A 21,229-nucleotide genomic window follows, 5' to 3' on the forward strand; every position below is an offset into this window, starting at 1 on the left:
AGGCGACGGAGAACGACGGGGAGACCCGCCGACAGGAGCTGTCTGGGCGACGCGAGCGGCGAGAGCAGCCCGGCGCTCGGCGCGGGCTCGGCGGGCGTCAGACATGGATGCGACGAAGCGATGGGACGCGGATCAGCGGAAGGAAGACTTTGGCGCACCCCTACCTGGTACGCCAAATATCGGATATCGGGTTCTGGCAAAACCCTTGAGGTACGAACACTCGGGTGCGCACGAAGATTTCCCCCTACCGAATCTCGCTCTCAGCCTCGCCGCGATCCCTAAGCTAGATCGATGAATTCAAAGCACAAGAGACACAAGATTTATACAGGTTCGGGGCCACCGTTGTGGTGTAATACCCTACTCCTGGGTGTGGTGGTGGATTGCCTCTTGGGCTGATGATGAACAGTACAAGGGAAGAACAGACTCCTGAGGAGAGGTGTTCTTGTGCTTGGCGAACTTGTGTGGATGAGGATGATCTGGATTCGTCCCTTCTACTATGGTAGCTAGCCCAGTTTATAGAGGCCTGGCCCTCTTCCCAAATATTGAGCGGGAAGGGATCCAACAACGGCCATTTTGAAAGAGGACAGCTAGTACAACCTATCCTGACTAAAGGTGGTCTTCGCCTGTCAAAGGTGCTGGTGATGACACCGTCTTGGGCTCTACGATGACCTCCGTCCTGTCGTCCTGCTGGTCTTGGTCTTGTTGCACCGATATGGAAACCTTTGCCTGATGCCTCGGTACTCCGCGCCTGCGCTTGCCCCCTTAGAACCAAAGGGGAAACAAGGACACTGTGTGGGCTGGCGCCCGCCTGGCCTTGGTCGTCATGGCTTGCGTCATGGGAACCTCGCGAGGTACGCTTTCCCTTGATCTCTCCGCCCCCTCGCGAGCCTGCCTGGTGAGGCCGCCCCTGAGGAGGCCTTGTGTCGTCCGCCCCACGAGGCTTGGCCCCTCGCGAGAGTCTTGAGTGTTGATTGATGAAGAAGGGCCATACTAGGCCACTGTTGGAGCTACGCCGCGGGCCGCAGGCAGGCAAGTCTGGGGACCCCCGTTCCCAGAACGCCGACAGTAGCCCCCGGGCCCAAGGCGCGCTCAGACTTGGCTTAGTGGCAAAGCCAAAGGGAAAGTGCGGAGCGTCACGGGCCCCAACAGCTTGCGGCCTTGGTCGACGTGTGGCGACTGATTGGACGTGGGCGTCTCCACTTCCCCACGCTGTCTCGGCAACTACCCGACTTGACGAGTCCCTGCTGCATGCAAAAAGGGTCATCATTACCTGCGATCATGGAGGTTATGTTACCAGTTGGAATCCACCTGGGCCACTTCCAGAAGATTCAGCTTTTGTAGTGCAAGCTAGGGATTCTATCCCTCCAAGAAGAACCACAACTATAACAATAACCAGGGGGAGGGGGAGAGGAAGAGGCAAATCTAGAGCAGCAACAGAAGCAATTCAGATGAGCCAAGGACAAGTGCAAATGGAGGAAGAGGAAGTAAGGAAAGAAGAACATCAAGCACTGCTGGCAGAGGAGGATCAGTGAGAGGTGGGAGAGGAGCAGAAGGAGCTGGGAGAGGAGCAAGGAGGGAAGCTAGCTCCTATGCAGCTTACAGGCTCATGTTTGGTGACGATGGAGCAAGGGAGCCAATCCCTGATCTAAATTTGACAGAAGAAATCCCAGTTTCCCAGAATGCACCTGGGGGTGACAGTTAGAGAACAAGTGTTTAGTTCATCAATGAACTTCATGCATAACTGTAGAAGTTCATGTCTTAACTTGCTGCTGCAAGTTTTGTTACAAGACCTTTTGCACATGTAATGATCTGCATGAAGTGCACCTTTTTTGTTATTCACAATCTCTGTCATATTTAGGTTCAACAGAAAGTTATGAAAACTGAAATTACTGTATTTCTGAACCAATGACTGCACTTGTTCAATTATATGGTCAGAAAGTTAAATAAGTTGACATTTGTGTTGTGATGTATTCTTGTTCAATTCTATGGTCATTCTAAGCTCCAAATGAGTTGTGTTGTGATGTTTTTCTGAACTAAAAACATTTGTGTTGACATATTTTTTTTAAAACAAAACAAGGGTGGTGCTGGGGTTCAATCCCAGAACCTGCAGTAGTTGGAGAAATTCCTTCGACCAGTAGGCTAATGAGAGAATTTTGACCATAAATTGATCACATGTCTTTTGTTCTGTACACCGCGTCGTCTCCCACCTCTCAATCCTTCTGCACGCTTCTCACTTCCCGTGCCTCCTCCTTCCCGCGCTTCTCACTTCTTGTGCCTCCTCCTTCCCACGCTTCTCACTTCCCGCCCTCGCCTCTTTCCCGCGCTTCACTGCCTGTCAAAAGGACCATCATATGCCCCTACCCCTCTCCAGCACCGTATGCCCCTGGACCACCCAATGCCTCGTCGGCGCACCGCCCGATCCTCTCCAGCACCGACCGCTCCCACTCCTCTCCAGCACATCCCGTCCGCCATTCCGCTCCCGTACATGTACGAGGCCTTCCCCGAGCTGCTGCAGGCGGTGGGATCTGTCTCCGCCGAGGTCCTAGAGGCGATGAGGGAAATGCAGTGGCAGGAGAGGGCAGAGCGGATTCTCGATGATGTCCGGTCTTGGTCGCGGAGCGTGAAGGAGTGGAAGATAGTTAAGGCAGAGATGGAGGCACATGCAACTATCTCCCGTGTCCGACGGGAAGGGTGCATTGAAGTTGCCAACCAGCACACCGACTGGGAGCTGCACAATTTGGGCCGGAGAATCTACTTCAAGAGCACAGCGGAGGAGAGAGCCAGGATGCTGCCCCCAAGTGCATCGGCATTCAAGATCATCAACTCGGCAAGGGTGGAGTCGAGAACACCAGCGAGCAAGGCGAGGTGGGAGTGCTTGGCAGGTCGGATGCCGACCAGCGTTCTGCCTCCGCCTGAACCGGTGGATCTGCTGCCATTTTTGTCTCCACGGCCAGGGCTAAGCTATGACGAGCTCTGAAGATGTCTGAAATTATCTGAAGTTGTCTTCCCGTTGTCTGAACTTGTCTGAAGATCTTGCAATTAGTTTGTCTGTAAAAGCAATTTACAGTGTTGTCGTGCTTGTGCCTGTTTGGTCTTGAGGCTAATTAAAACAAGATGTTCAGCCATTTTTCAATGATGTTTCCAGCTAATTAAAACAAGTAAAAACTGGAAGATAACCATATAAGCCAAAACTTAACTGCATCATTAATGATAAGTTCCAAGTAAAGTCATAGAAAACCAAGATTCATTTTCTAAAGGGAAGTGCAGACCAACATCTCACCAAAATCATGACTTCATGAGAAATGAACTACTTCCTCCGTCCTAAATATTTGTCTTTCAAATGACTACCACATACGGATGTATATAGACATATTTTAGAGTGTAGATCCACTCATTTTGCTCCGTATGTAGTCACTTGTTGAAATATCTACAAAGACAAATATTTAGGAACGGAGGGAGTAGTTCAGAACAGAAGCCAAACAACTCAGGATCAGGCAATAAACATTTAAGCATGGACCTCAGTTAACAAATAGGATCTGAAATCACTTGGGTGAAGCTTCCATGAATTATTAGCCCAGCTCACCCAAAACCAAAAATAAATAAACAAAATAAAATAAAGAGGCTTCATGTAGTGCCCAACTATTAAGCCAAAATAATTCATTGAAAAGAAGTCATCCTTGTGAAATATCAGAAGCGTCTCACCTCCCATGGGAGGCCGTGGAGTGCTTTATTGATTGATCGGGGCTTATCCCGTGTAACGCATACATTGTTCTATTACAGCTGTGGTTGAGAGAATAAAGAAGTAAGAAAAGCAACAGTGAAAAGTAAATAAGCTAGGGGTAGACAATGAGGGAATGCAAGCCGTCCGATCTTCTTCTCTGTCGACGATCCCCAGCCTTCTTCTCTGTCGACGATCCCCGGCCGTTCATTATCTGAACCGGTACAGTTAACTGAAGACTAAAACACCTTGCAAGTTCAGTCACAATGCCCCCTTGTGAGCGCGATCTTGTCTTCAAGAAGCTGAAGGTTGACGCCGCCATGCTTTGACTGTCTTCTTGAAAAAGGCTGGGAATGTATGCTTCATGAAATCCACTCTTCCCTAGTTGCGTCATCCAGAGGAAAATTCAGCTGGCCAATGTGGAACACTGGGCGGATACCCACGTTTGCAGCTGCAGGTGATATGGCACATTGCCCACATGATACAGTACTCGAAATGGTCCGTAGAACTTCCTTTGCAGCTTGATGTGAGAGCGAAGGCCGAAAGCATATGGCTGGAGCTTCAAGTAAACCATGTCAACTACTGCGAGAGTCCTTCCGACTCTCTTGCGATCTGCATATTTCTTCATGCGCTGCTGGGCAATTAAGAGATGTTCTTCAGTGTTGACAGCAGTTGTTGTCTGTGCCTCACTATAAGAAGTGCCTACCATTGAGAACTCACAGATTTGTAGCTGTGGATATCCATATAAGGCCTCGAAAGGAGTCTCTTGGAGATACGAATGAAAAGAACTGTTGTACCAGTATTCAGCCATGGGTAAATGCTGAACCCGTTTCTTCGGATCAGCAGAAACCAGGCAGCAAAGGTAATTTTCAATACACTCATTCACACGTTCAACTTGCAAGGTCAGTCTGACAATGTCGCATTCTCCATTGGAGATGCATTTCGATGTATGAGTTCCATATCCAGAAAGACTTTTTCCAAAGATGTTTCCAGCTAATTAAAACAAGTCAAAACTGGAACAAAACCATATAAGCCAAAGCTTAACTGCATCATAAAGCAAGATTCATTTTCTAAAGAAAAGCCAACAAAGTGTAGACCAGCATCTCAATCAAATAGTTTCAGAATAGAAGCCAAACAACCATAAGGATCAGCCAATAGATACTCAAGAAATGGACCTCAATCAACAAACAAGATTCGAAATCATTTGTGTGAAGCTTTCACTGATTAGTAATCCAGCCCACATAGACCCAAAAATAAAATAAAATAAAGAGGCTTCATGTCGTGCTCCAGCTAAGCATTACAAATTCAACTGATCTAAGCCCAACTGTCAAGCCAAAATCATTCAAGGAAAAGAAGTCATCCAATTTTAGCAAAAGAACCAATATTAAAGCACCGTGTCACATGCTGAGTATCAAGGCAACATGAACATAAATCTGTTCTTAAACGTTCAAGATGGAAAAAGAAGGATAGCAAGAGCTTGAATAGCGAAAACAAACTGCTTACTATCGATAGGGAAAATGCTCTCAGGTTATTATTATACTCCCTCTTCTAGTTATGGAGAAGTTGTTAGTTTAGGCATGGGTTTAATTAACTTTTTCCAAACTTTGACTCACTATATTTCATAATATTTTTGGATTGGATATGTGAAAAGAGTGTGTAGGTTTATCTCATAAAGTATTTTCAAAACAATATTGTCTTGAAGAGCTTTACAGTAATAATGTATAATAAAAATAAAGGTTATCTCTCATAAAGTATTGTAAAGAAGTACTCCCTCCGTCCCATAATATAAGAGCGTTTTGACATTGGTGTAGTGTCAAAAATGCTCTTATATTATGGGACGGAGGGAGTATAATTTTGAAGAGTTTTATAGTTAACGAAAATAAGCAGTAAAAGTTGCATTTTGGGGGTTTCTTCAGAACTAGACTAGAGGGAGTATGTTCATCATTGAGCAACACACACATATTGTGGTTTCCCCATCAACCTAAAACCTATTTAAAAGGTCTATACCATCCAATTTAAGAGATAATTTTTAATTCTGGAAAACTTAGTGGTTTTGATTTATGTTTTGTTAGTGTAAATAAACAGACATTACTATGTAAAAGAGGGGGGAGGGTGGTAGATCTTACCGGTGTGTGCTACCTGATCTGACTGGAGCTAATGAGGGTTCCCAAATACGACACCGAACCATCTTGCAGTTAACAGCTGAAGGATATTGTCTTTAACCTTGCAGTATCTTTCGGCCCAGCCTTCTGGTTCGATGTCATCAACTCCTAAGCCAGGAGCCTGGTCCTTTGAGTCGAGGTTGATCGGATCTTTCCAATCAGCCACATAAGCAGAGTAGCAGACACGCGCCTCTTGAACTTGACTTTGAACTCCGACCAAGCTTGGTATTTGTAGTGGTTAACACGTGCGAACGCGGTCCAGATGCTTTTGAAAGCAGGCTTGAGCTTAAAATGATGGACCACATTCATGAGGGATGGTTCCACGGTGTCGAGATGGACCAAGCATTTGTGCCGCTGCGGGTTCTTCAACCGGCAAGTGTAGCCCTCGCAGACCCCCTCTGGTGGATGTGCTGTTTGGCCCGAGGGGGCAAAATCATAACACGCAAGGTATATTTGGCCAACGCTATCATCAACAGAAATGATGGGCTCTAGCAAAGATTTTGATGGCTTCTCTAATCCTGCCCAGCTTGTTGAGAAGATGAACTCATCGACATCTATGACAGCCATCCATTGGCACGAACCTTGCTGTGTGGCCGCGCAATGAGATAGACCAGCTTCTTGGACCTTGGTCCAAGGCCATGGCGCGGTTGTGATGTTGAGCCCGGCGGATATGAGCTGCGCCACTAGGCCTGCCAAGTTGTCCTCGCTGCCATTGTCATAGATAAAGAACTAATCCACTCCGATCGCACTATGGTAGAGTGCCCACTCCTTGAGAAACTTGGAGATGCTGCGTCCCATTGTGCAGGCGCAAATTGAACTCTTTTGAGGAGTCACCAAAAAAGATTCAGCTTGCTGTCAACGAAAGGTTGCAAGGAAGGGCATGGGATCCTCTCCGGCGACCCCTAGTGTGACAAGAACCTTGGTGCTTCCTCCTGACTTGATATGTGTCGGTGTTAGGCTGTATATATACGTAGACTCTTGTATACGTCTGTAATTGTCTTGTACCCTTTGGTACCTCTATATAATGAGATAGTCACACCTTGTTTAGGGTGTTGAGTAGTTTCCCAAACTATATGTTTTACATGGTATCAGTTTAGGGTTTCAGTTTCTTCCGCTGCCCTTGCCGCCGCCGCCTCGGCCTCTTCCAACGCCGCCGCCGCGTCGGCCCAAGCGCCGGCCTCCGCCGTCGCTCCTTCGTCGCCCTTCCTGGTGTCCCGTCCGCTGGCTACGGCCTGGCGGCAGCCGCCCGCAAACTCCCCGATTGGATCGAGCGGGACGGGTCACCTGCCTCCGCCGATCGCATCGGGCGGGCCTTCCTCGACCATGGCTTCTGGGCCGCCGGGGTTTCGCGGTCATGCACCCATGTATGGTGCGCCTCCCCCGTCGCTCTCTGGCGCTCCCTGGTACAGTGCCCCTGCTCCAACTTTTGGAGCCCCGCTGCCGTCTTCGTCTGCCTGGCCGGCGCCCTATGGCACGTCGCCGGTGCCGGCCTATGCTGGGCCATCGCACCCCCAGCCCTATGGGGTGCCGCCGTCCTCGCTGGTCTCTGTGCCCCTTGGAGCCCCGCCTAGCTTGGGTGTTGGCTCCGCTGCTGCTGGCACCTATCCCTCGTCGCCATATGCTGGTGCACCACTGGCGCTCGCCTCCAACCCGGAGACGGATCCTATGATGGGCTGCTACGCGCCACCGCCGCAGCGTCATGCGGATCACATGGTTGTGCCATCGCCGTTCTACTTCTCACACCTTCTTCAGGTGAAGCTTACGCCGGATAATTACTTGTCATGGCAGGCTCAGGTGCTACCTCTCCTCCGAAGCAGCTACCTGGAGGGGTACGTTGATGGCTCCATCCCGTGTCCGCTGCCGTATCATCCGGTGTACCATGTGTGGGTGGCTCAGGATCAGGCGATTCTCTCCGCTATCCAGTCATCGCTCACTCCGAGTGTGTCGTCGCTGGTCATCTTCGCCGCGACGTCTCGGGATGCTTGGTCGGCGCTTCACAGCAGCTTCTCCTCCCAGTCTACAGCGCGTGCTCATGCTATACACACCGAATTGGGGGAGACTAAACTCGGCGGTCTCTCCATCACTGAGTACTTCACCAAGATGTCTGGTCTTGCCGACACCTTGGCCTCGATCGGTCAGCCGCTTGGAGATGAGGAATTCAGCACCCACGTGCTCAATGATCTTGATGATGATTATGACAATCTCATCGAGAATATTCATGGTCGTGAGGCGCCACTTCAGCCACGAGAGCTATATGCGCGTCTTCTTGGTCGTGAGCAGCGCACCAAAGTGCGTCGTGCCTCTCCGAGCTTCATCTCTGCCAATGTTGCGTCCCGCGGTAAGCCACAGAAGCCGTCACCGCCTGGTGGGAAGCCGGTGGCCTCATCCCCGCAGGCCTGCGCCGCCCCGCCGTCCATCACTGGCGGTGCCAGGCCGGTGGCTTGTTGTCCCTGCTGTGGTGCTCAGCAGGCCTGTCAGTTGTGTGGCATTGAGCGCCACATCGCCTCCCGGTGTCATCGACGCTACAAGCAAGATTTCCTTGGTCTGGGCACTAATGGCAAAAGGAATGAAAACAGGCTGCTGCGGTGACAAGTCATGACCATGGGCGCAGTCCGTCCTACTCCATTGACCCTACATGGTACATGGACACGGGCGCCACGAACCGCCTCACCAACGATATGGTCAAGCTCTCCACTCAGGAACCGTATCGCGGTCATGATCAGGTGCACACCGCCAATGGAGCAGGTATGAACATCTCCCATGTTGGTCAGGCCTCACTTCTTGCGCATAACTTTCGAAAACTGCATCTTTCTAATGTTCTTCGAGTTCCCACTGCTACACGTAGTTTGTTGTCTGTTCCTCAACTTACTCGTGATAATAATGTCCTTGCTGAGTTTCACCCTTTTCATTTCTTTATCAAGGATTGGGACACGAGGGCCGTTCTGCTTAGTGGCCGTCTTCGTCATGGTTTATATGCACTTGACGCACCGCCCACATCTCCTATGCAGTCTTCTCCTCAGGCGTTGAGCGGTGTTTGTGTGTCACCTACACATTGGCATGCACGCCTTGGTCACCCTACTGCTCCTATAGTTCGTCATGTGCTACATCGTCATGAACTACTAGTTATGTCCAATAAAACTGCTGAAACAATTTGTGATGCCTGTCAGCAGGGCAAGAGTCACCAACTTCCGTTTTCAGAGTCTAGTCGTGTTGTGAAACATCCTCTTGAGCTTGTGTTTTCTGATGTATGGGGTCATGCCCAGTCCGTTAGTGGCCATAATTATTATGTCAGTTTCATTGATGCTTATAGCCGGTTTACTTGGCTTTATATTATTAAGCGAAAATCTGATGTGTTCGATGTCTTTATTCAGTTTCAAGCACATGTTGAGCGTCTCATTAAGCAGAAAATTATTCATGTTCAATCCGACTGGGGGGGTGAATATCAGAACCTCAACACGTTTTTTAACAAGCTTGTGATTTCGCACCGTGTGTCTTGTCCTAATACACATCAGCAGAATGGAACCGTTGAACGTAAGCATCGTCATCTTGTAAAAACTGGCCTTACTTTGCTAGCTCATGCCTCCGTTCCGTTTCGGTTTTGGAGTGATGCTTTCTCCACCGCTTGTTTCTTGATAAACAGGCTACCCTCACGACTTCTGAATATGAAAACTCCTCTTGAACTCTTGCTCAATGAAATCCCAGATTACACTTTTCTCAAAGTGTTTGGGTGTGCATGTTGGCCCCATTTGCGTCCATACAACAAACGTAAGTTAGAGTTTTGGTCTAAAAAGTGCATTTTTCTTGGGCATAGTTCCCTTCACAAAGGGTACAAATACCTGCACATTCCCACCAATCGCATCTACATCTCTCGTGATGTCGTTTTTGATGAGAAGGTGTTCCCTTTTCATGCACTTCCGACCAACTCTGAAACTCCTATGCCACCTGTCCACTCTACCATATCTTTGCCTGATCGAATTTGTGGATGTTGCAGGTATTGGACGTGGCTCTGGAGCGGGACGTGGATCCTTTGCATGGGGCATACATAACAGGTGCACCGCCCCACGGGTGCCGCCCTCACCCCGCTTCGTGGTAGCCTCCCCGCGGGCGACGCCCTCGCCCGACTCGGTGGTATCCACCCCGCGGGCGTCGTTCTCGCCCGGCCTGGTGGCTGGGCCGTACGCCACCTCGTCTGGCCCAGCAGCTGGCTCGCCTGCGCTGGATGGGCTGGCCTCACCTGGCCCAAAGCCGCATGTCTCCCCGGTGCCAGGAGACTCTGGCGCTGGCTCGCGGGCCGCCTCGCCTCTGATGTCGTCGCTTGTGCTGAGCTCGGCCTCGCCAGCACAGCCGGCTGCTATTGTTCTTCGTCCTCGCACATGCAGTCAGAACGGTGTTTTCCAGCCAAAGCAACGCACTGACAGGACTATCGCGTGGCTCGCTGCTTGCATGGCTCATATTGCTGCGGATCCCACTGCCGAGCCTCGCCATTTTCAGGGTGCACTGAGTATTCCTCATTGGCGTGTCGCGATGGAACAGGAGTTTGAGGCTCTTCTTCAGAATGACACTTGGCACCTTGTTCCCCCACAGTCTGGTGTTAACATTATTGATTCCAAGTGGGTTTTTAAAGTCAAGAGACATGTTGATGGTTCTATTGAGCGCTACAAGGCACGACTCATTGCCAAGGGTTTCAAACATAGGTATGGTCTTGATTATGAAGACACTTTCAGTCCGGTTATCAAGCTCACTACCATTCGCTTGCTGCTATCTTTGGCTATTACCTGAGGATAGTTTCTTTGTCAGCTTGATGTGCGGAATGCTTTCCTGCATGGAGTCTTGGAGGAAGAGGTTTATATGCGTCAGCCGCCGGGTTTTGTGGATCTTGCACGTCCTCATCATCTCGGTCATCATGTTAAGGCGCTATATGGACTTAAACAGGCTCCCCGTGTGTGGCATGCACGCCTCGGCTCTGTTCTTCGGGCTCTTGGTTTTCTTCCCTCCACTGCTGACACGTCCCTGTTCCTTATTCAACGTCTTGAGGTTATGATGTATCTCCTGGTTTATGTTGATGATATCATCCTCATCAGTTCCTCTGATGCTGCTGCGGATCGTCTTGTGGCTGCTTTGAGTGGGGATTTTGCTGTCAAGGATTTAGGTGCTCTGCACTTCTTCCTTGGTCAGGAGGTTTCACGGTCTTCTGCTGGGTTGACTCTTACTTAGAAGAAGTATTCTCTGGACTTTTTGCGTTGTGCTGGCATGCTGAAGTGTAAACATGCGATCACCCCGATGTCTGCTACTGATCGGTTGTCTACCCTAGATAGAGACCTTCTTTCACCTAATGATGCTACTGAGTATCGTAGTCTCGTTGGTGGTCTGCAGTAACTTACTATCACCAGACCAGATGTCTCTTATGCAGTCAACCGTGTCTGTCAGTATCTCCATGCACCCAGGACATCTCATTGGTCAGCTGTGAAGCATATTTTGCGCTATATTTGCCTCACTGCCTCTTATGGTTTGCTTCTCCAGCCTGCACCGTTTTATGAGATCTTAGCCTTTTCAGACGCAGATTGGGATGGGAGTCCTAAGGACCGGCGATCCACGGGGGGATATGCAGTGTTTCTTGGTCCTAACTTGATTGCCTGGAATGCTCGCAAGCAGGCTACGGTGTCTCGCAGTAGTACTGAAGCTGAGTATAAAGCAGTTGCTGATGCGACTGCTAAGATCATATGAGTTTAGTCCTTATTGAGAGAATTGAGAGTCTCTCCTGCTCATTCTCCAATGCTTTGGTGTGACAACATCGGTGCTATCTATCTTTCATCTAATCCGGTGTTTCATGCTCGGACGAAACACATTGAGGTAGACTATCACTTTGTCCGAGAACGTGTTGCACAGAAGCTCCAAAGTATCAAGTTCATCTCATCAAAAGATCAATTTGCTGACATCTTCACGAAGCCTCTTCCACAACCAAAGTTTGTAGGCTGTAGGCGCAATCTTAACTTGCATTGTACTTCAGGCCATAGTTAAGATTGAGGGAGGATGTTAGACTATATATATACATAGACTCTTGTATATGTCTGTAATTGTATTGTACCCTTTGGTACCCCTATATAATGAGATGGCCATACCCTGTTTAGGGTGTCGAGTAGTTTCCAAACTATATGTTTTACAGTTGGCGGTGAGGGGCAGCGAGTAATTTGCTGAGGTGATTGCTCGTGTAGATGCCAGCATGGTGTCGGTGCCGTCGCTGTAGCGATACTGGCGCTGAAGACCTTGGCGGCGCCTGACTCCCTTTGCAAAGACGAGCACATCGCCTCCGTCCAGAAGAGCCGAGTCAAACACTATCGGGTCACTGCTCTAGTTAAGCAATGCGCGACCCGGAGAAGGAGAAGGGGAATCTGGAGCAGCTGCGGCGGTTGTGCGGCCCGGAGAAGGAGAAGGGGAATCTGGAGTAGCTGCGGCGGTTACGCGGCCTCGAGAAGGAGAAGGGGAATCTGGAGCAGCTGCAGTGGCCGAGGAGGTGGAGTGGAGTAAGCGCGGCGCTTGGAGCTGCTGGAAGCTCTGCGCTGGGTCGGGAAGGCGGCAGACGTATGCGTGAAGCCCGGACGCCGGCAGCCTCTCGAGCGGTCTCGCCGGGGAGGACGCCCCACCCTGGAAGGCGCAAGTGGCGTCGCCGGTAGGCTCAGTGTCATCGAGGACCAGAACCTCCTGGTCGGGAAGGAGGACCGCATCCGTGTCCTACGGAGGCGGCGAGTGGCCGGCGCGGAGGCGGAGGGGCAGAAGGCGCCGCGTGAGGCTGTCATCGCTGAGGCGGAAGGGCGAGTATTGGGATTGCGGCGACGATGACGGCGACTGTGAAAAGTCGGCAGTGAACGGGAAGGGCGGGGGCACCGGACTATCGGCCACGAGCGGGAAGGGGGCGCCGAGGCCGAGGGGCAACGAGAAGACCGGGCGGCCCAAGTAGGCGTTGTGGCCTTCGGCTAACAGCAGGAGAGCTCCGACTGAGACGATGCCGACGATGCGGCGCAGCCGGCTGCAGCGGCGGTGTCGCGGCATATTGGATTTGGCGGGAGCGGAGAGCAGAGCAGGGGAGGGGGGCTTGGCAGGAAAGGCTTCAGTTGCTGGGTTGCGAGTAGAGCTACAAACGAGTCGAGCTCGAGTGAGTTGGAGTTGGCTCAGCTCAACTCATATGAAAATTCGAGCAAGCTCAAACTGAGTGAATCTCATGATCGAGCTGTAGAACATGACTCGTGCTCAGCTTGTAACGATGTCGAGTCGATCTCGAGCTAAATGAGATGGCAAAAATTATAAATCTATGGACAAAAAACAAAAAAATTAAGTTCAATATGCTGGGAACCTTTGCCAAAAATATAGGATATTAACACATAGTCGACCATGTGCCATAATTAGGCCTAAATCTTCTCTGCACTTAATTAAGTTCCCATGTTCGTTGGTAAATAAAATGGAGAAAAATTATGGACAGCATATATGGTAATAAATTATCTTATTTTTATTGAATATATGGCATGATCATTTAACATAATGATATTCTGTCAAGCTATTGAGCTAAAATTGAGTGAGCCAACATTGGCTCAAGATCGACTTGTTTCTCTATCGATCTACATAAAGTGTTCAAACTCAACTCGTTTCTTTTCGAGTCGATCTTGAGTCGAGTCAAAAAACGAGTCGATCTCAAGCGTCTCACAAGCCTTGAGCTTTTCTTGCAGCCCTAGTTGCGAGAAGATCGTCTCGATCGTTCTAGGTTTAGGGTTTTCGACCCGACCCGAACACGGATTTGGTTAGGCTGGCGCTGAGCTGGCGGGGCGCTGGGTCGGTTCCGGTCCCCGCGTTGGTCGGCTTGGGTCCAGTTACACCACGTCGATCAGGCAGGCTGGTTTTTGTGAAACGTGTTGTCTTCTCTCTCTCCCTTTCTTTTTTACAATAAAACATGTTGCCTGCTAACTCCAAATCCACACCGAGCCTCTCAAGAGAGTTGTTAGGGTTAGCAAGGCGAAAAGGAGGCGACTGGGTCTCTTTGCGTTTTGTCGGCCGTCGTTGGTTTCTTCTCCCTTCGCCGGTCGCTCCAACAACTATAGGAGGGAGGGGGAACCTCGGATCTATGCGTCGGGTGTGTTCTCAGCAGGGTTAGGGTTGAGGAAGACGTTGTTGAGGCTGCGCCGCGTCAACGAGTCCATAGATTGGGTCGTGTGTCATCGGATTAATCCGGTTCAACACCGTGAAGCATCATTCACCTTGTCGAGTCCCTCCTGGCTCGTAGCACCGTCGGAGGAGGTCCGACAAGACTTGGGTTGTTATGCGCCCACCGCCATCTCATCTGGACGTCCATTTTGTTTTTTCTGGCAAAATCCATTTAGTTAGTAGGTTGACGTTGATCAATCTAACCCAACTTCCAGTTCCAGTGGAGGTTGACTACCAATGGCCTGTTCACCGTACAGCCTATGTACGCAGATCTTATGAATAATGACCTATTTTTCACATATAGCATATCTGGAAAACAAAATTCCCTTCTAAAACAAAGTTTTCATGTGATTCTTGATAAGGGGTAGTTCTTACTAAAGATAATCTTGCAAAACCTAATTGGCAGGGTAGCATATAATGTTGTTTATTGTAACGCCCTTGCCGTTGGCCGCGAAGGACCGCCGGATTTGGGGCTCGTCGCGGGTGATTTGTTGAAGGGAAGGAGCCGGGGTTGAGAGAGATGCAGACGCAACCAGGAAGGAGAGAGAGAGAGAGAGGATAAGCTCAGGGGAATGAGATTCAAATTCAATTCATCGATACCCGTACAAGCCACTCACTCGAGCTTATATATCCGCTCGTTACATTCGCAGGCCTCGGCCCACACACTCACTCAGCCCACATGACTAACATAGCCCAACTTCTATTCAAACCTCCCGCCACTACGCTTCTGTCTTGTCGCTGCGGATACGCCTTCCCGGCTGCTTCACCACCAGTGTCAGTAGCTGCATACTGACATTGCCCTCCCCTTGAGAACCAGCGTGTCCCCATGCTGGTGCATCTGGAAACTTGACCTTGAGCACCTCGTAATCCTCCCATGTTGCCTCCTCTACCGAAACGGTCGACCACTTGATCAATACTTGCAAATGTGCCGCGTTTCCCTTTTTTACCAGCCGACGATCTAGAATTTCTTCAGGTGTCACCCCTGGCACTGACAGATCCAAGGGTTTGGGTAAGACAGTAAACACTGGTGTGTGATCTGGTACATGAGACTTCAACTGAGAAACATGGAAAATTGGATGAACTTGACTGCCTTTTGGTAGCTCCAACTTGTATGCAGTAAATCCCACTTTTTCCAATATCTTAAAGGGGCCGAAAAACTTCAGAGCCAATTTAGGATATGGTCGATTGACCACGGACGATTGTGCATATGGTTGCAACTTCAAATAGACTTGTTCACCCACCATGAACTCTCTTGGTGATCTGTTCTTATCCGCATAGTGCTTGTACTTGACCTGAGCTCTATGCAAATGCTCTTTCAGAATAGCAGTGTGTTCTGTTTGAGCTAGTATCCAACAAGAAACATCAGGATTGAGAGATTTTGCTGTGGTTGCGAGCTGACCAATGTTTGGCTCATGGCCATATAGAGCTTTGTAAGGAGAGCAACCTAAAGAGGAATGAAACGTGGAGTTGTACCAGAATTCTGCTTGAGGTAACCACCGTTTCCACTTAGTGGGACAGTCATGTATTGCACACCTTGAGTACATCTCAAGACACTGATTCACCCGCTCGGTCTGACCATCGGTTTGTGGATGATATGTTGTGCTCATCTGTAATTCAGTGCCCCACACTCTAAACAGCTCCTTCCAAAAAGAACTGGTAAAAACCTTGTCCCTGTCAGATACTATAGACAGAGGTAATCCATGCAGCCGCACCACATTCTGAAGAAAAGCTTTTGCCACTCCTGTAGCAGTGAAGGGGTGTTTGAGAGGTAAAAAGTGATTGACCTTAGTAAACCTGTCAACCACCACTAGAATGGAGCTATACCCCTTAGATTTGGGCAGTCCTTCAATGAAATCCATGCTGATGGACTGAGAGGGTAGGGCGCCCCCCCCCCCCTATAGGGCGCGCCCCCCTGTCTCATGGGCCCCTCGGGCGGCCACCGACGTACTTCTTCCTCCTATATAAGCCTACGTACCCCGAAAATATCCAGGGAGCCAACGAAACACAATTTCCACCGCCGTAACCTTCTGTATCCGCGAGATCCCATCTTGGAGCCTTCGCCGACGCTCCACCGGAGGGGGAATCGACCATGGAGGGCTTCTACATCAACACCATAGCCCCTTCGATGAGTTGTGAATACTTTACCACAGACCTTCGGGTCCATAGTTATTAGCTAGATGGCTTGTTCTATCTTTTTGGATCTCAATACAATGTTCTCCCCCTCTCTTGTGGAGATCTATTCAATGTAAACTCTTTTTGCGGTGTGTTTGTCGAGATCCGATGAATTGTGGGTTTATGATCAAGTTTATCTATGAGAAATATTTGAATCTCCTCTGAATTCTTTTATGTATGATTGAGTTATCTTTGCAAGTCTCTTTGAATTATCAGTTTGGTTTGGCCTACTAGATTGATCTTTCTTGCCATGGGAGAAGTGCTTAGCTTTGGGTTCAATCTTGCGGTGTCCTTACCCAGTGACAGAAAGGGTTGCAATGCGTGTATTGTATTGTTGCCATTGAGGATAAAAAGATGGGGTTTATATCATATTGCATGAGTTTATCCCTCTACATCATGTCATCTTGCTTAAGGCGTTACTCTGTTCTTATGAACTTAATACTCTAGATGCAGGCAGGAGTCGGTCGATGTGTGGAGTAATGGTAGTAGATGCAGGCAGGAGTCGGTCTACTTGTCACGGACGTGAAGCCTATATACATGATCATTCCTAGATAATCTCATAATTATTCGCGTTTCTATCAATTGCTCGACAGTAATTTGTTCACCCACCATAATACTTATGCTATCTTGAGAGAAGCCTCTAGTGAACCCTATGGCCCCCGGGTCTATCTCTTATCATATTTGCTTCCAATCTACTTTTATTTGCATCTTTACTTTTTGCATCTATATTATAAAATACCAAAAAAATATTTATCTGATCATACTATCTCTATTAGATCTCACTTTCGCAAGTGGCCGTGAAGGGATTGACAACCCCTTTATTGCGTTTGCGAGTTCTTTGTTTGTTTGTGTAGGTGCGTGGGACTTTTGAGGAGCCTCCTACTGGATTGATACCTTGGTTCTCAAAAACTGAGGGAAATACTTACGCTACTATTGCTGCATCACCCTTTCCTCTTCAAGGAAAAACCAATGCAAGCTCAAGACGTAGCACTGCTTGACCCTGAAATATGTAGGAAGAATTCCAGAGTGACCTCCCACAGGAGTAAAGTGAAATTCCTGTATCAGTCTGGTCTGTAACCCCACATTAGCTCCAATCCAGATTTTGTCATTGTTTTTCAAAATTCCCTCATGTAAAGTAAACCCAGGACAAGCCTTTGAATCTAGGGCCAGCTTCTGTAGCATGTCTTGAGCTACAGGATCTACAGAATAAGAATTTAAGACTTCTTGAATCCAAACTGGTTGTGAAGTAGATATAGCCTGCACTGGAAACAAGTGAGCTACTCTAGACAGGGCATCTGCCATAGTGTTTTCCACTCCTTTTTTGTACTGAATTGTGATCTGTAGCCCTACTAGCTTTGTCATTGCTTTTCTCTGCAGTTCAGAAGTTAACACTTGATCCCCTAAATGACACAAGCTCTGGTGATTTGTTTTGATCACAAAAGGGCCTCTAGACAAGCAAGATCTCCACTTATCAATAGCCATCATAATAGCCAAAAACTCTTTTTCATAAATGGACATCTTCTGATTTTTCTGACATAGAGCTTTGCTGTAATAAGCCACAGGGTGCCCCTCTTGAGCAAGCACAGCTCCAACTCCTGAATCACATGCATCAGTTTCCACACAAAATTGTTTGTCAAAATTAGGGAGAGCTAGCACTAGAGTAGAGGCCATAGCTTGCTTTAGTTGCTCAAAAGCAGCCTGTGCCTCTTCTGACCAAAGAAAGGGTTGTTTCTTCAACAACAGTGTCAAGGATTTTGCAATAATCCCATAGTTCTGGACAAACTTTCTATAATATCCAGTTAGTCCCAGAAATCCTGTGAGCTCAGTGACATTACTAGGTACAGGCCAATCCAACATTGCAGAAATTTTAGATGGATCAGTTGCCACCCCCTTGTCAGAGATTACATGTCCCAAATATTCCAAAGTTTGCTGCCCAAAAGAACATTTGCTCTCCTTTACATAAAACCGATTTTCTCTTAGAACAGTTAACACTTCTCTTAGATCTTTGAGATGATCTTCTAAGGTCTTGCTGAAAACCAGAATGTCATCCATAAATGAGAGAACCTTTTTTCTACCAGGAAACAAAAAGTTCATGTTACAATGAAAAGTGCCAGGAGCAGTTGCTAATCCAAAGGGCACCACTCTAAACTAGAATTGGCCATGATGTGTTTTGAAGGTTGTTTTATATTCATCTTCAGGTATCATTCGGATTTGATGATACCCAGCTCTCAAATCCAGTTTAGAAAACCATTTTGCTCCAGCTAATTCATCAAGTAGTTCATCTATGACTGGCAAGGGAAATATGTTTTTTATTGTCAGAACATTGAGCTTTCTATAATCTACACAAAATCTCCATGTTCCATCCTTCTTTTTCACTAGTAACACTGGAGAGGCAAAAGGGCTCAAACTGGGTGTGATAAGACCTGCCTTTAACATCTCATCCACTTGTCTTTCAATTTCATCCTTTTGTAAGGGAGAATATCTATAAGGTCTACTATTCACTAGTACAGCCCCAGGAACCAAATTGATTGCATGATCAATCTGTCTGCGAGGAGGTAATGACTTTGGATCACTGAAAACATCAGTATACTGTTGAAGCAGTTCTTTTATAGGTTCAGGAAAATCCTGATTGACCTTAGTAAACCTGTCAACCACCACTAGAATGGAGCTATACCCCTTAGATTTGGGCAGTCCTTCAATGAAATCCATGCTGATGGACTGAGAGGGTAGGGCGCCCCCCCCCCTATAGGGCGCGCCCCCCTGTCTCGTGGGCCCCTCGGGCGGCCACCGACGTACTTCTTCCTCCTATATAAGCCTACGTACCCCGAAAATATCCAGGGAGCCAACGAAACACAATTTCCACCGCCGTAACCTTCTGTATTCGCGAGATCCCATCTTGGAGCCTTCGCCGACGCTCCGCCGGAGGGGGAATCGACCATGGAGGGCTTCTACATCAACACCATAGCCCCTTCGATGAGTTGTGAATACTTTACCACAGACCTTCGGGTCCATAGTTATTAGCTAGATGGCTTGTTCTATCTTTTTGGATCTCAATACAATGTTCTCCCCCTCTCTTGTGGAGATCTATTCAATGTAAACTCTTTTTGCGGTGTGTTTGTCGAGATCCGATGAATTGTGGGTTTATGATCAAGTTTATCTATGAGAAATATTTGAATCTCCTCTGAATTCTTTTATGTATGATTGAGTTATCTTTGCAAGTCTCTTTGAATTATCAGTTTGGTTTGGCCTACTAGATTGATCTTTCTTGCCATGGGAGAAGTGCTTAGCTTTGGGTTCAATCTTGCGGTGTCCTGACCCAGTGACAGAAAGGGTTGTAAGGCACGTATTGTATTGTTGCCATCGAGGATAAAAAGATGGGGTTTATCCCTCTACATCATGTCATCTTGCTTAAGGTGTTACTCTGTTCTTATGAACTTAATACTCTAGATGCAGGCAGGAGTCGGTCGATGTGTGGAGTAATACTAGTAGATGCAGGTAGGAGTTGGTCTACTTGTCACGGACGTGATGCCTATATACATGATCATTCCTAGATAATCTCATAATTATTCGCTTTTCTATCAATTGCTCGACAGTAATTTGTTCACCCACCGTAATACTTATGCTATCTTGAGAGAAGCCTCTAGTGAACCTATGGCCCCCGGGTCTATCTCTTATCATATTTGCTTCCAATCTACTTTTATTTGCATCTTTACTTTTTGCATCTATATTATAAAATACCAAAAATATATTTATCTTATCATACTATCTCTATTAGATCTCACTTTCGCAAGTGGCCGTGAAGGGATTGACAACCCCTTTATTGTGTTGGTTGCAAGTTCTTTGTTTGTTTGTGTAGGTGTGTGGGACTTTTGAGGAGCCTCCTACTGGATTGATACCTTGGTTCTCAAAAACTGAGGGAAATACTTATGCTACTATTGCTGCATTGTCAGGACCCCGACTCAATGCCACATCGATCTAGTATGTAACACCTCATATCACTTTGCGGCCTCACGCACGGTATTCCCACGGGTGTCGCCTTACCTTTGCCCGAGGCCGTTTGCGCCTTTTGGCACACATATATGATAGTGTCGCTAGCATCCATATGATAAGGAGCCCGGGCTGACATGGCTAGTCGTAAACCCAAAGTGGCACAGACTTACAGGGACAGGCATCCATGACCTAGCATCGAACATGTCGGTCATCAGCGAGTGAATCCAGGCTGTAGCACTGGGCTAGCAGGACTCCGGTGAACCGGGCTGTAGCGGGCTAACAGGACTCCGGTATTCATCGCGTGACATTTCCCCGAAGGGACAGACACAGGAACGAAGAAGGACACATGCCGGCCAGCCTAAGTGTTCCGGAGCAGTAGCAAGCTACCATGGCTCGGTGGAAACACTAGGAGACATTTCCCGGTAAGAGAGGCTACTAAGGATAAACAACTAGATAGTCAGATCCCACACATACCAAGCATTTCAATAACATACACACAATATGCTCGATATGTGCAAATACAACATGGCATCACAACATGACTCTACGACTCAAGTATTATTCAATAGGCTCCGAGGAGCGAGATATTACAAACAGGAGTCTCATGACCCAACATTCAGAGCATACAAATCAAAGCACAAGCGGAAGCTATCATGTCTGAGTACAGACATCTATAAATGAAAAAGGCTGAGAAGCCTGACTATCTACCAGATCCTGCCGAGGGCACAAGATCGTAGCTGAGGTAACAAGCTAAACGTCGAAGTCCACGCGGAACTACTAGCGAGACTGAAGTCTCTCTGCAAAAACATAAATTAAGCAACGTGAGTACAAATGTACCCAGCAAGACTTACATCAGAACTAACTACATATGCATCATTATCAACAAAGGGGATGGTGGGGTTTAACTGCAGCAAGCCAGCTTTGACTCGGTGGCTATCCTGAACTACGACTGCAAGTAACTCTTTTGAGGTGGCGCACACGAGTCCACATATTCACC

At 48.1% G+C, this 21,229-nt stretch overlaps 1 pseudogene; it reads right to left on the reverse strand.

The window, feature by feature from the left end:
- Positions 1-5,872: 5,872 nt before the first annotated feature.
- LOC123114668 (glycosyltransferase family 92 protein Os08g0121900-like) lies at positions 5,873-12,597 on the reverse strand (annotated as a pseudogene).
- Between the last annotated feature and the right edge of the window lie 8,632 nt (positions 12,598-21,229).

The sequence above is a fragment of the Triticum aestivum genome, chromosome 5B (assembly GCF_018294505.1).
Source record: "Triticum aestivum cultivar Chinese Spring chromosome 5B, IWGSC CS RefSeq v2.1, whole genome shotgun sequence".
NCBI lineage: Eukaryota > Viridiplantae > Streptophyta > Magnoliopsida > Poales > Poaceae > Triticum > Triticum aestivum.